This window comes from Arachis hypogaea, chromosome 5, assembly GCF_003086295.3.
Source record: "Arachis hypogaea cultivar Tifrunner chromosome 5, arahy.Tifrunner.gnm2.J5K5, whole genome shotgun sequence".
Classification (NCBI taxonomy): domain Eukaryota; kingdom Viridiplantae; phylum Streptophyta; class Magnoliopsida; order Fabales; family Fabaceae; genus Arachis; species Arachis hypogaea.
Window position 1 is genome coordinate 82,242,663 of NC_092040.1, and position 11,919 is coordinate 82,254,581.

Here is an 11,919-nt window from a genome sequence, read left to right on the forward strand (position 1 = left end):
AGACTAAAGCAAATCTAAGATCACAATCATAAAAGGAGTTTATAACACACACAAGAACAAAAATTGTGGTTGAAAATGTGCAACCACACAATTAAAGCTCAAATCTCACTAGGTATTTTGTTCAAGCTCTTTTCTATATTCCATATAAAAGATACTTCAAGCAAGTTCAAAAACAAATTTTTTAAAATCCAATCAATGGAATGCCCAAAAAGGGATTTTTTGAAAATTATTTGTTGTTTTGCCAAACTTATTTTCTCTAACATGCAACATGCAAGTATGTACTACCATAATCCTATATGTATTAAAGAAATATATACAAACAAACCAAACAAAGTGTAAACAAGAACAAAAATTGCAAAAATTGAAGAAAAAGAACAAAAAGAGTACGACAAAGTGTTTAAGAAAAGAATTTTATCCCCTCGAAGTTAGCGATCCTCCCCCACACTTAATTAATGCACGGTCCTTGATGCCAAGGCATCTTAGGCTAGTTTCACTAGCATTTTTCTGTTAGTTTTAGTTGTTTTATGCATTTTCTTGAGCTTAAAGTAACCAAGAATGGTTAAATGAACAACAAAGCAATGAACCATCCAAACAGTATGATTTTGATGCAAATTTCATGAGTTTTTAGTTATATTACTTGAATGCTATGAATGGAAGATTTCTCATGAAATTTTGCAAGACTTTGATGCAGTTGTTTGGATGATTTCAGGGAAGAAGAGGCTAGGCAAGGAAGCAACAAAATCAATAAAGGAAGCTTGAATATCACATGTGGAGTTTAAGCTCCAGTTTAAGCTCCAGTTTAAGCTCCAGTTTAAGCTCCAGTTTAAGCTCCAGTTTAAGCAGTTTAAGCTTAAACTGGAGCTTAAACGCCAAAATCAGGAAAAGCTGAAAGTGGCGTTTAACCTCCAGTTTAACCTTAAACTGGAAGTTAAACGCCAGAATTGAGAAATGCACCAGGAAGCATTCCCACGTTTAAGCTCCAGTTTAACCTTAAACTGGAGCTTAAACGTGTTCGACTATTTTTTCTCCTCCAGGGTTGCTTTCTCATTTCCACGTTTAAGCTTCAGTTTAACCTTAAACTGAAGCTTAAACGTGTTCGACTATTTTTTCTCCTCCAGGGTTGCTTTCTCATTTCCACGTTTAAGCTTCAGTTTAACCTTAAACTGAAGCTTAAACGTGTTCGACCATTCCACCCTCCAGGGTTGCTTCTTCCATTTCCACGTTTAAGCTTCAGTTTAAGGTTAAACGGAAGCTTAAACTGCAACTTAAACGCCACTATTTGAAAAGGTTTCTGGGCCAAAGATATTGCAGTTTAAGTTAGCATTTGAGCACAATCATTAACTTAAACGTACTCTGGTATGAAACCCAATTGAATATCATGGTTTATGGGATTGGGCCTGAAGAATTGATGAGTCTGGAATTTCAATTTATTGAGTCATGTGTCATTACTTGATTATCACTAAGTTAGCACAATGAATGTCACAGAATTGGATCAGCAGCCTCATCAGGATTATGGATCATAAACCCAAAGCAAAAGGAAATCAGGGAAAGGCCTCAAAGCCCAAGAAACACAACAGAAGCTCAATTTAGAAAGTGTATAAATAGGATAGAATTTAAGTTAGTAAGGACTTTTGAATCATTTTTGGCTAGTTCTCATACTTTTTGTAATTGAATTCAGAGCTATGACTCACTAAACCCCTTTCATTGGGTTAGGGAGCTCTATTGTAATTCAATGAATCAATAATAGTTTTTATCTTCTTCTTCAATCTTTTCTCTTGAATTTTGTTAGAAAGCTTCTCGATCTAATTCCATTAGTTAGTTGTCTTGGGAAAGAAACTATTCATAATTGGAATCCTTCGGAACCTTGGGAAAGGAATGGAGGATTCATGCTAGAGAAGCTTTCTCACAGTGAATTGAATTGGGGTTTGGATGGATATTGTGACATGTAATCCTACCAAATTGTGGTTCATGAAACTGTGTGGTATAATCAGTGATCGAGCATCATTTCTTTTTATGAACATTTAAACCAAGGGATTGGGAATTTGTTTGTTTTTAGAGAGAATTGGTGAGCCAAGGGATTGGGATCCAATCATATAAGATTGCCAAGCAAAATTCAATGAATGCATTGGTTGAGGAAGGGATAAAAATGTTTTGATTCGGAGATCTCAATATCTCCTGAAACCCAATGAATTCCCCATTTCTGATCTACCACTTTCTCTTTACATTCTGCAATTAAGTTCATGCAATCACCCCGATCCCTGTTTAATTTCAGCAATTTAGCTTCTCGCTCTTTAATTCATGCAATTTAAGATTCCGCAATTCTCATCTAAATCTTGATTCCGCTCAACTAGAACACACTTCTAATCCGAATTGCTCACTCAACCAATCCTTGTGGGATTCGACCTCACTCTATTGTGAGTTTTTACTTGACGATAACCGGTGCACTTGCCGGAAGGAATTTTTGCCGATCGTGCAATTTCCTAAAATCGAAGCATCAACTTTATGGCGCCGTTGCCGGGGATTGGTTTTCGATTGACAATTCTCAAATTGGAAGTTAACTAGATTGAGCATTTTTCTTGTTTTGTTAATTCAGTTCAAGTTACTTGTTGAATTTTAATTTCTGCACTCTGTTACTTGCTTTCTTTCTTTATGCCTTTAAATTCAAGCAACTAACTCACTGACTCACTAACTATTTGAATTAATGCCTCAACTGCTCTAACCATACTCTTCCATTAACCAAGAGTATTTCACTTGTTTGTTGCTTGTGCTGTGTTCTTGTATGACAGGTAGGAGAGGAGAGATATCAACTCCTCCATATACCGAACCAGAGAGGACCCTTCATAAACTTAGAAGGGAAGCAAGAGGGAAGAGAGTACTGGGAGAAGAATAATCTGAAGGAGAATCTGAGGACAATTTTGAGGAAGCTCTAGATCTCAACATGGATAGAGAAGTTCACAACCATGAGAGAGCTGATGGAAACAATGCCATTCCCGAGAGGAGGGTTCTTGGTTCATACATAAACCCAACCTCTGGGAATTGTGGTAGCAGCATTCAGAAACCACCCATTCAGGCCAACAATTTTGAACTCAAACCACAGCTAATATCACTGGTGGAGGATCATTGTTCATTTGGTGGGAGTGCTAATGAAGATCCAAACCAACATCTCACAAAATTCCTGAGAATTTGCGACACTGTGAAGTCCAATGGAGTCCAGGAAGATGCCTATAAACTGCTCTTGTTCCCATTTTCACTTAGGGACAAGGCAGCTAAGTGGCTGGAATCATTCCCAAGGGGGAGCCTAACAACCTGGGATGAGGTGGAAAGCAAGTTTCTGGCACGTTTCTACCCCCCACAAAAGGTCAATAGGCTTCGATCTGAGGTTCAGACTTTTAGACAACAAGATGGTGAAACTCTCTACGAGGCATGGGAGAGGTTCAAGGATTTGACAAGAAAATGCCCACCAGACATGTTCCATGACTGGGTACAATTGCATATTTTCTATGATGGACTTTCTTATGAATCAAGGAGGGCTGTAGACCATTCATTAGGAGGTTTATTGAACAGGAAAAAGACTGTGGAAGAAGCCATTGAAGTGATTGAGACAGTGGCTGAGAATGAGTACTACTATGCTTCAGAGAGACACAACACTAAGGGAGTCATGGAGCTGAACCATGTTGATACAATTCTAGCCCAAAACAAGGTGTTTGCCAAGCAACTAGCAGAGCTCACCAGGAAATTAGAAATAAATCAAGTGGCTGCAATACACACACAAGATCAAGAGGAAGTAAGCACTGAAGGAGGTGATTGGGAAGAGGCCAACTATGTGGGAAATCAACAAAGGCAACCATATGATCCACATTCCAACACTTACAACCCAGGCTGGAAAAATCACCCAAACTTTGGGTGGGAAAACCAGCAAACCCAACCACAAAACCACAAACCTTACAACCCCAACCAACATAACAATTCCACATACCAAAACTCCAACCAAAGATCATACCAAGCCACACAAAACACTTACTCCCAACCACCATATCATGGCCAAAATAATCAACCTGCCCAACCTAATCCGAACCAACAATTTCAAGATCAATTAAACAGGATAGAAGGAATGCTTGCAACCATGGGTCAAGACATAACCGAATTGAAAGCCTTTAAGGAAGAAGTAAATTCTAACTTGCAAAACCAAGGAGCTGCCATCCAGAAGCTAGAAAATCAAATTGGGTATTTGTCTAAGCAAACCCCTGGGCCAAGCGTTTCTCATGCTGCCAAGGCTATTGCAAGGGAAGAATGTAAGGCCATAACCCTCAGAAGTGGAAAGAAGCTAAAGGAGATCTCAAAGGAAACCACAGAGGATGAAGCAAAGGAAAATGTGAGAGACAAGGAACAGGGACAATCTTTTACACCGTCTGCAACAAAAGAAAAAGAAAAAGAGGTCGTGAAGCCTTATACACCCAAAGCACCATATCCTCAACGTTTGATGAAAAGTGAAAAGGATGGCCAATTCTCCAGATTCTTGGAAATTTTCAAGAAGCTTCAAATCAACATTCCGTTTGCTGAGGCAATAGAGCAAATGCCACTCTATGCAAAATTCTTAAAAGAATTAATGACCAAGAAGAGAAGCTGGAGAAATGAGGAAACTGTGTTGTTGACTGAAGAATGCAGTGCCATCATTCAACACAAATTACCTCAGAAATTGAAGGATCCAGGCAGTTTCCAAATCCCCTGCATCATAGGAGAAGTCATGGTGGAGAAGGCCTTGTGTGACTTAGGGGCCAGTATCAATTTGATGTCTCTAACAATGATGAGAAGAATGAAGATTGAGGAAGCCAAACCAACAAGAATGGCCCTCCAATTGGCAGATCGAACTTTTAAATTCCCTCATGGGATAGTTGAGGATTTGTTGGTGAAAGTGGGAGATTTTATATTTCCTGCCGATTTTGTGGTGTTAGATATGGAAGAAGAAGCCAAAGCTTCGATAATCCTGGGAAGACCCTTCCTGGCTACTGCTGGAGCCATCATAGATGTCCAAAAGGGTGAACTCACTCTTAGACTACATGATGAGCAATTGGTGTTTAACGTATTCAAGGCAATGAGCTATCCATCAGAATCACTAAAGGAATGCATGAGGGTGGATGTAGTGGACATTGCAGTACAAGAAACCTTTGAGGAAACAACAAAGGAAGTGGCAGAGGAGGAGTTCACCAAGGATATTGAAGTTAGTGACATCAAGGCTGCTGAAACAACCATGCCAAGCATGCCAGAGAGAGTGAAAGAAGAGAAGGAAGCACCAAAACCTGAGCTCAAAGCATTGCCCCCTAATCTCAAGTATGCATACTTGGGTAGTGATGAGAGCCATCCTGTTATCATTAGCTCTGCCCTGAGCCAAGAACAGGAAGAAGAATTGATCAAGGTGCTACAAACTCATCAAGATGCCATTGGATGGACCCTAGCTGATTTGAAGGGGATACGTTCATCCATATGCATGCATAAAATCTTGTTAGAAGAGGATGCTAGACCCTCCATTCAAGCTCAGAGAAGATTGAATCCCGTCATGAAAGAAGTGGTACAAAAGGAGGTCATGAAGTTATGGCAGGCAGGGGTAATCTACCCCATTTCTGATAGCCCATGGGTTAGTCCCATCCATGTAGTTCCCAAGAAAGGTGGCATAACTGTGGTGCCAAATGAGAGGAACGAACTCATACCCACAAGAACTGTCACTGGGTGGAGGATGTGCATAGACTACAGGAAGCTCAATGAAGCCACCAGAAAAGATCATTTCCCACTCCCATTCATGGATCAGATGCTTGAAAGGCTTGCAGGACATGCTTACTATTGCTTTCTGGATGGATACTCAGGCTATAATCAAATAGTAGTTGATCCAAGAGATCAAGAGAAAACATCATTTGTTTGTCCATATGGAGTTTTTGCTTATAGACGTATGCCCTTTGGATTGTGCAATGCACCTGCCACTTTCCAAAGATGCATGCTGTCCATCTTTTCGGACATGATTGAAAAATTTATTGAGGTTTTCATGGATGATTTTTCTGTGTTTGGAGATTCTTTTCCTAGCTGCCTACACCACCTTGCCTTGGTGCTTAAGAGATGCCAAGAGACCAACCTAGTATTAAACTGGGAAAAGTGTCATTTCATGGTCACAGAAGGAATAGTCCTTGGCCACAAAATCTCTAATAGAGGCATTGAGGTGGACAGAGCTAAGGTGGAACTCATTGAAAAACTACCTCCACCAAGTAATGTCAAGGCAGTTAGGAGTTTTTTGGGACACGCTGGCTTTTACAGAAGGTTCATTAGAGACTTTTCTAAAATAGCCAAACCTTTGAGTAACTTGCTTGTCTCTGATACACCCTTTGTATTTGATAAAAATTGCATGCTAGCCTATGAACTTTTGAAGCAAAAACTTTCCTCTGCACCTATCATTGCCCCACCTGATTGGAACTTACCTTTTGAACTGATGTGTGATGCATTAGACCTTGCTATTGGGGCAGTGTTAGGACAAAGGAAAGACAATTTGGTACATGTGATTTATTATGCCAGTAAAGTCTTGAATGATAACCAAAGGAATTACACAACCACTGAAAAAGAACTCTTGGCAATAGTCTTTGCATTTGACAAATTTAGATCCTATCTCATTGGATCTAAAGTCATTGTCTTCACTGATCATTCAGCTTTAAAATACTTACTTGCTAAACAAGAATCCAAACCAAGACTTATTAGTGGGTTCTTTTGTTGCAGGAATTTGACATTGAAATCAAAGACAAGAAGGGTGTAGAGAACAAGGTGGCAGACCATTTATCAAGGATACCATGTGAAGAAGGAAGCACACAAAGCACACATATAAATGAGTGCTTTCCTGATGAACAACTCATGGTAATTCACAAAGCACCCTGGTTTGCAGACATAGCAAACTTCAAGGCCACTGGGAGTTTGCCGTTGGAATTTAACAAGCATCAAAGGAAGAAATTGGTAAATGATGCCAAATACTTCATATGGGACGAACCATACTTGTTCAAAAAATGTTCGGATGGCATACTCAGAAGGTGCATATCAGAGGAAGAAGGAAGGGAAGTCTTATGGGACTGCCATGGCTCCACTTATGGAGGACATTTTGCAGGAGAAAGAACAGCAGCTAAGGTGTTGCAGTGTGGTTTTTATTGGCCCACTATCTTCAAAGATGCAAAGGAACTAGTGAAGCACTGCCATGAATGCCAGAAAGCGGGGAACCTGCCAAGAAGAAATGAAATGCCACAACAATTCATTCTGGAACTTGAATTGTTTGATGTATGGGGGATAGATTTCATGGGACCCTTTCCCACCTCATACTCAAATAATTACATTCTTGTGGCAGTAGACTATGTCTCCAAATGGGTTGAAGCAATAGCAACTCCAACCAATGATAATAAGGTAGTCATGAACTTCCTCAGAAAACACATTTTTTGCCGTTTTGGGGTTCCAAGAGCAATCATCAGTGATGGAGGAAGCCACTTCTGCAACAAACCATTAGAGGCATTGCTTCTAAAATATGGAGTCAAACACAAGGTAGCCACACCATATCATCCACAGACAAGTGGGCAAGCCGAAATATCTAATAGGGAACTCAAAAGAATCCTGGAAAAGACTGTGGGAACTTCAAGGAAGGACTGGTCGATTAAGCTAGATGATGCTCTTTGGGCATATAGGACAGCTTTCAAAACACCAATTGGAATGTCTCCTTACCAACTAGTATATGGAAAAGCTTGCCATTTGCCACTGGAGTTGGAGCACAAGGCATTCTGGGCCTTGAAACTCTTGAACTTGGATAGCAAAGCTGCTGGAGAAAGAAGGATGTAGCAAATTCAAGAGTTGGAAGAATTCAGGGCTGAAGCTTATGAGAATGCCAAAATTTACAAAGAAAGAGCAAAGAAGAAGCATGACAGCAACATAGCCCCAAGGAAATTTGAAGAGGGACAAAAAGTATTGCTCTACAATTCTAGGCTGAAGCTATTTCCAGGGAAGCTAAAATCAGGGTGGTCTGGACCATTCCTTGTCACCAAGGTCTCCCAATATGGACAAGTAGAAATCATGGAAGAAAAGTCACAACGAACCTTCACTGTGAATGGTCAAAGACTCAAACATTACTTGGGAGATGTGGAGGAGAAGGACAAGGTTAAATATCACCTCAACTGAGGAAGCTGACCGTCAAGCTAATGACGTTAAAGAAGCGCTTGTTGGGAGGCAACCCAACCTGAGGTAATACCCCTTTGCTGTTTCTTTTATTTGTTTCAATAAAAAGGTGAAGTATTTTTTGTGCATTGCAAAGAATTAAGTTTGGTGTTTCACACCAAACAATGAATTCGTGGATCAATAATTCAAAGGGGAATGTGTGACTCTAAGTTTGGTGTTCCACCATACAGATCAACTGAACACAACAACCTTTGAATTATATGAAAGGAACAACCATTCTAAGCAATCACAGAAATGCTTAAAATCCTTAGCAGCAACTTCATTCCAAGGAGAATTCAAGGATTCAAAGAGCAGAGGAGTAAGTAGGAGACTAAGTTTGGTGTTCACACACCAACTTAAGACTCAGACACTTGCCCATACATAGTTGAGCTAACCACTCAAGTGCTTGAGAAGCAAGCAACTTCATCACTCTTTGCAGGAAAGGAAACAAGGATCTTAGAAAGAACATGAAGCAACAACTAGGAGAAGAAGGAGAAATCAAATTGTTTCCTGGAAACAAAGAGAAAACAAGAAATTTCACAAGGTGGTGTTGTTCCTTGACCATTCTTTAAAAGGCAAACAAAAGCATGCTTGTTCTGGTTTAAACTGTAATTGTTGAATCTTTCTGGAATGTGAAGTTTTTAGTATGAGTGTTGGTTTACTGCTTTGAACAAAGTGAATGCCTAGATGTTTGGATATAACTTCACCTTCTTAAACAAATGCTTGCCATGCTTGTTCTGTTTCCAAAAATAAAATAAAAGTTTGAACAAAAGTAACCTGGCTCAATTAGTGACAAATCAAGTAGAATTAAGTGGTGGTATGCATGCTTGATTGTTTAGTCAGATCACTGAAAATTGAGTGTAGAATTATCATTTTTGTGTAGAAGTTTGAATACTGTCTATGGATCTTGATGAATAAATGTCTTTGGCCATAAAAAAAGAAAGAAAAAGAAGAAGAAAAAGCCACTGAAAAAGGGCAACCAAAAAGCAAAAAAAAAATTGAGAAAATAAGCTAGGCACCAATGGTTTGAACTTCTGAGACAAATGCCTGTGGTGTTTATGTATTAAGGATATGCTTGGATGAATAGGTTCTGAGGAGTGTTTCAACACTTGGTAACTTGGGTTAACTAACCCGGGATTATCAACCAAAAGTTCACTATCAAGAGCAACCTAAATATAAAACATTTAGTCACACAAAGAGGTGCTGGGCACCAATGTCTCAAGAAGAAATGTGAACTAAAATGCCTGTAGTGGATATGTGTAGTGCACTGATAAGAAAAAAAGAAAATGCCAAAGGCTTGTGCAACACATGACACTGAGCAAACAAGGAGCAAAGGAGCTCTAAGAAAAAGAAAAACAAAGAAGGGAAAAGTGCCAAGGACATAAGAATAACAAGAGGCCATAGCAGTGTTTGATGAATGCAATGAAAAAGTGATAATCTTACCTGATAAGAATGAAAAAGTGATGCTGCAACTTTCTGCATAAAACCCTTCTGATGAACTTCAAATGCTTGCTAATATAGCCAAGGTAATTGCTTTCTGTTTCATACTTTCTTCTCAAATAACTCAGGACTTGCTTAGGGACAAGCAAGTATTAAGTTTGGTGTTGTGATGCCAAGGCATCTTAGGCTAGTTTCACTAGCATTTTTCTGTTAGTTTTAGTTGTTTTATGCATTTTCTTGAGCTTAAAGTAACCAAGAATGGTTAAATGAACAACAAAGCAATGAACCATCCAAACAGTATGATTTTGATGCAAATTTCATGAGTTTTTAGTTATATTACTTGAATGCTATGAATGGAAGATTTCTCATGAAGTTTTGCAAGACTTTGATGCAGTTGTTTGGATGATTTCAGGGAAGAAGAGGCTAGGCAAGGAAGCAACAAAATCAATAAAGGAAGCTTGAATATCACATGTGGAGTTTAAGCTCCAGTTTAAGCTCCAGTTTAAGCTCCAGTTTAAGCAGTTTAAGCTTAAACTGGAGCTTAAACGCCAAAATCAGGAAAAGCTGAAAGTGGCGTTTAACCTCCAGTTTAACCTTAAACTGGAAGTTAAACGCCAGAATTGAGAAATGCACCAGGGAGCATTCCCACGTTTAAGCTCCAGTTTAACCTTAAACTGGAGCTTAAACGTGTTCGACTATTTTTTCTCCTCCAGGGTTGCTTTCTCATTTCCACGTTTAAGCTTCAGTTTAACCTTAAACTGAAGCTTAAACGTGTTCGACTATTTTTTCTCCTCCAGGGTTGCTTTCTCATTTCCACGTTTAAGCTTCAGTTTAACCTTAAACTGAAGCTTAAACGTGTTCGACCATTCCACCCTCCAGGGTTGCTTCTTCCATTTCCACGTTTAAGCTTCAGTTTAAGGTTAAACTGAAGCTTAAACTGCAACTTAAACGCCACTATTTGAAAAGGTTTCTGGGCCAAAGATATTGCAGTTTAAGTTAGCATTTGAGCACAAACATTAACTTAAACGTACTCTGGTATGAAACCCAATTGAATATCATGGTTTATGGGATTGGGCCTGAAGAATTGATGAGTCTGGAATTTCAATTTATTGAGTCATGTGTCATTACTTGATTATCACTAAGTTAGCTCAATGAATGTCACAGAATTGGATCAGCAGCCTCATCAGGATTATGGATCATAAACCCAAAGCAAAAGGAAATCAGGGAAAGGCCTCAAAGCCCAAGAAACACAACAGAAGCTCAATTTAGAAAGTGTATAAATAGGATAGAATTTAAGTTAGTAAGGACTTTTGAATCATTTTTGGCTAGTTCTCATACTTTTTGTAATTGAATTCAGAGCTATGACTCACTAAACCCCTTTCATTGGGTTAGGGAGCTCTATTGTAATTCAATGAATCAATAATAGTTTTTATCTTCTTCTTCAATCTTTTCTCTTGAATTTTGTTAGAAAGCTTCTCGATCTAATTCCATTGGTTAGTTGTCTTGGGAAAGAAACTATTCATAATTGGAATCCTTCGGAACCTTGGGAAAGGAATGGAGGATTCATGCTAGAGAAGCTTTCTCACAGTGAATTGAAAATTGGGGTTTGGATGGATATTGTGACATGTAATCCTACCAAATTGTGGTTCATGAAACTGTGTGGTATAATCAATGATCGAGCATCATCTCTTCTTATGAACATTTAAACTAAAGGATTGGGAATTTGTTTGTTTTTAGAGAGAATTGGTGAGCCAAGGGATTGGGATCCAATCATATAAGATTGCCAAGCAAAATTCAATGAATGCATTGGTTGAGGAAGGGATAAAAATGTTTTGATTCGGAGATCTCAATATCTCTTGAAACCCAATGAATTCCCCATTTCTGATCTACCACTTTCTCTTTACATTCTGCAATTAAATTCATGCAATCACCCCGATCCCTGTTTAATTTCAGCAATTTAGCTTCTCGCTCTTTAATTCATGCAATTTAAGATTCCGCAATTCTCATCTAAATCTTGATTTCGCTCAACTAGAACACACTTCTAATCCGAATTTCTCACTCAACCAATCCTTGTGGGATTCGACCTCACTCTATTGTGAGTTTTTACTTGACGATAACCGGTGCACTTGCCGGAAGGAATTTTTGCCGATCGTGCAATTTCCTAAAATCGTAGCATCAGTCCTCCGTGCATGCACACGATCCGGGGGCGAAGAGCTGTGAGGCTCCACCTTCAGCTGGTGTGTACCGGGGCTCCAGATT

At 39.1% G+C, this 11,919-nt stretch overlaps 1 non-coding gene across 1 annotated transcript; it reads right to left on the reverse strand.

Annotated features, from left to right (window-relative positions):
- Positions 1 to 3,364: 3,364 nt before the first annotated feature.
- Positions 3,365 to 3,468, reverse strand: LOC112804876 (small nucleolar RNA R71). The gene has a single exon (XR_003203494.1). It is a non-coding gene; the product is annotated as a small nucleolar RNA R71 (small nucleolar RNA).
- Positions 3,469 to 11,919: the final 8,451 nt, after the last annotated feature.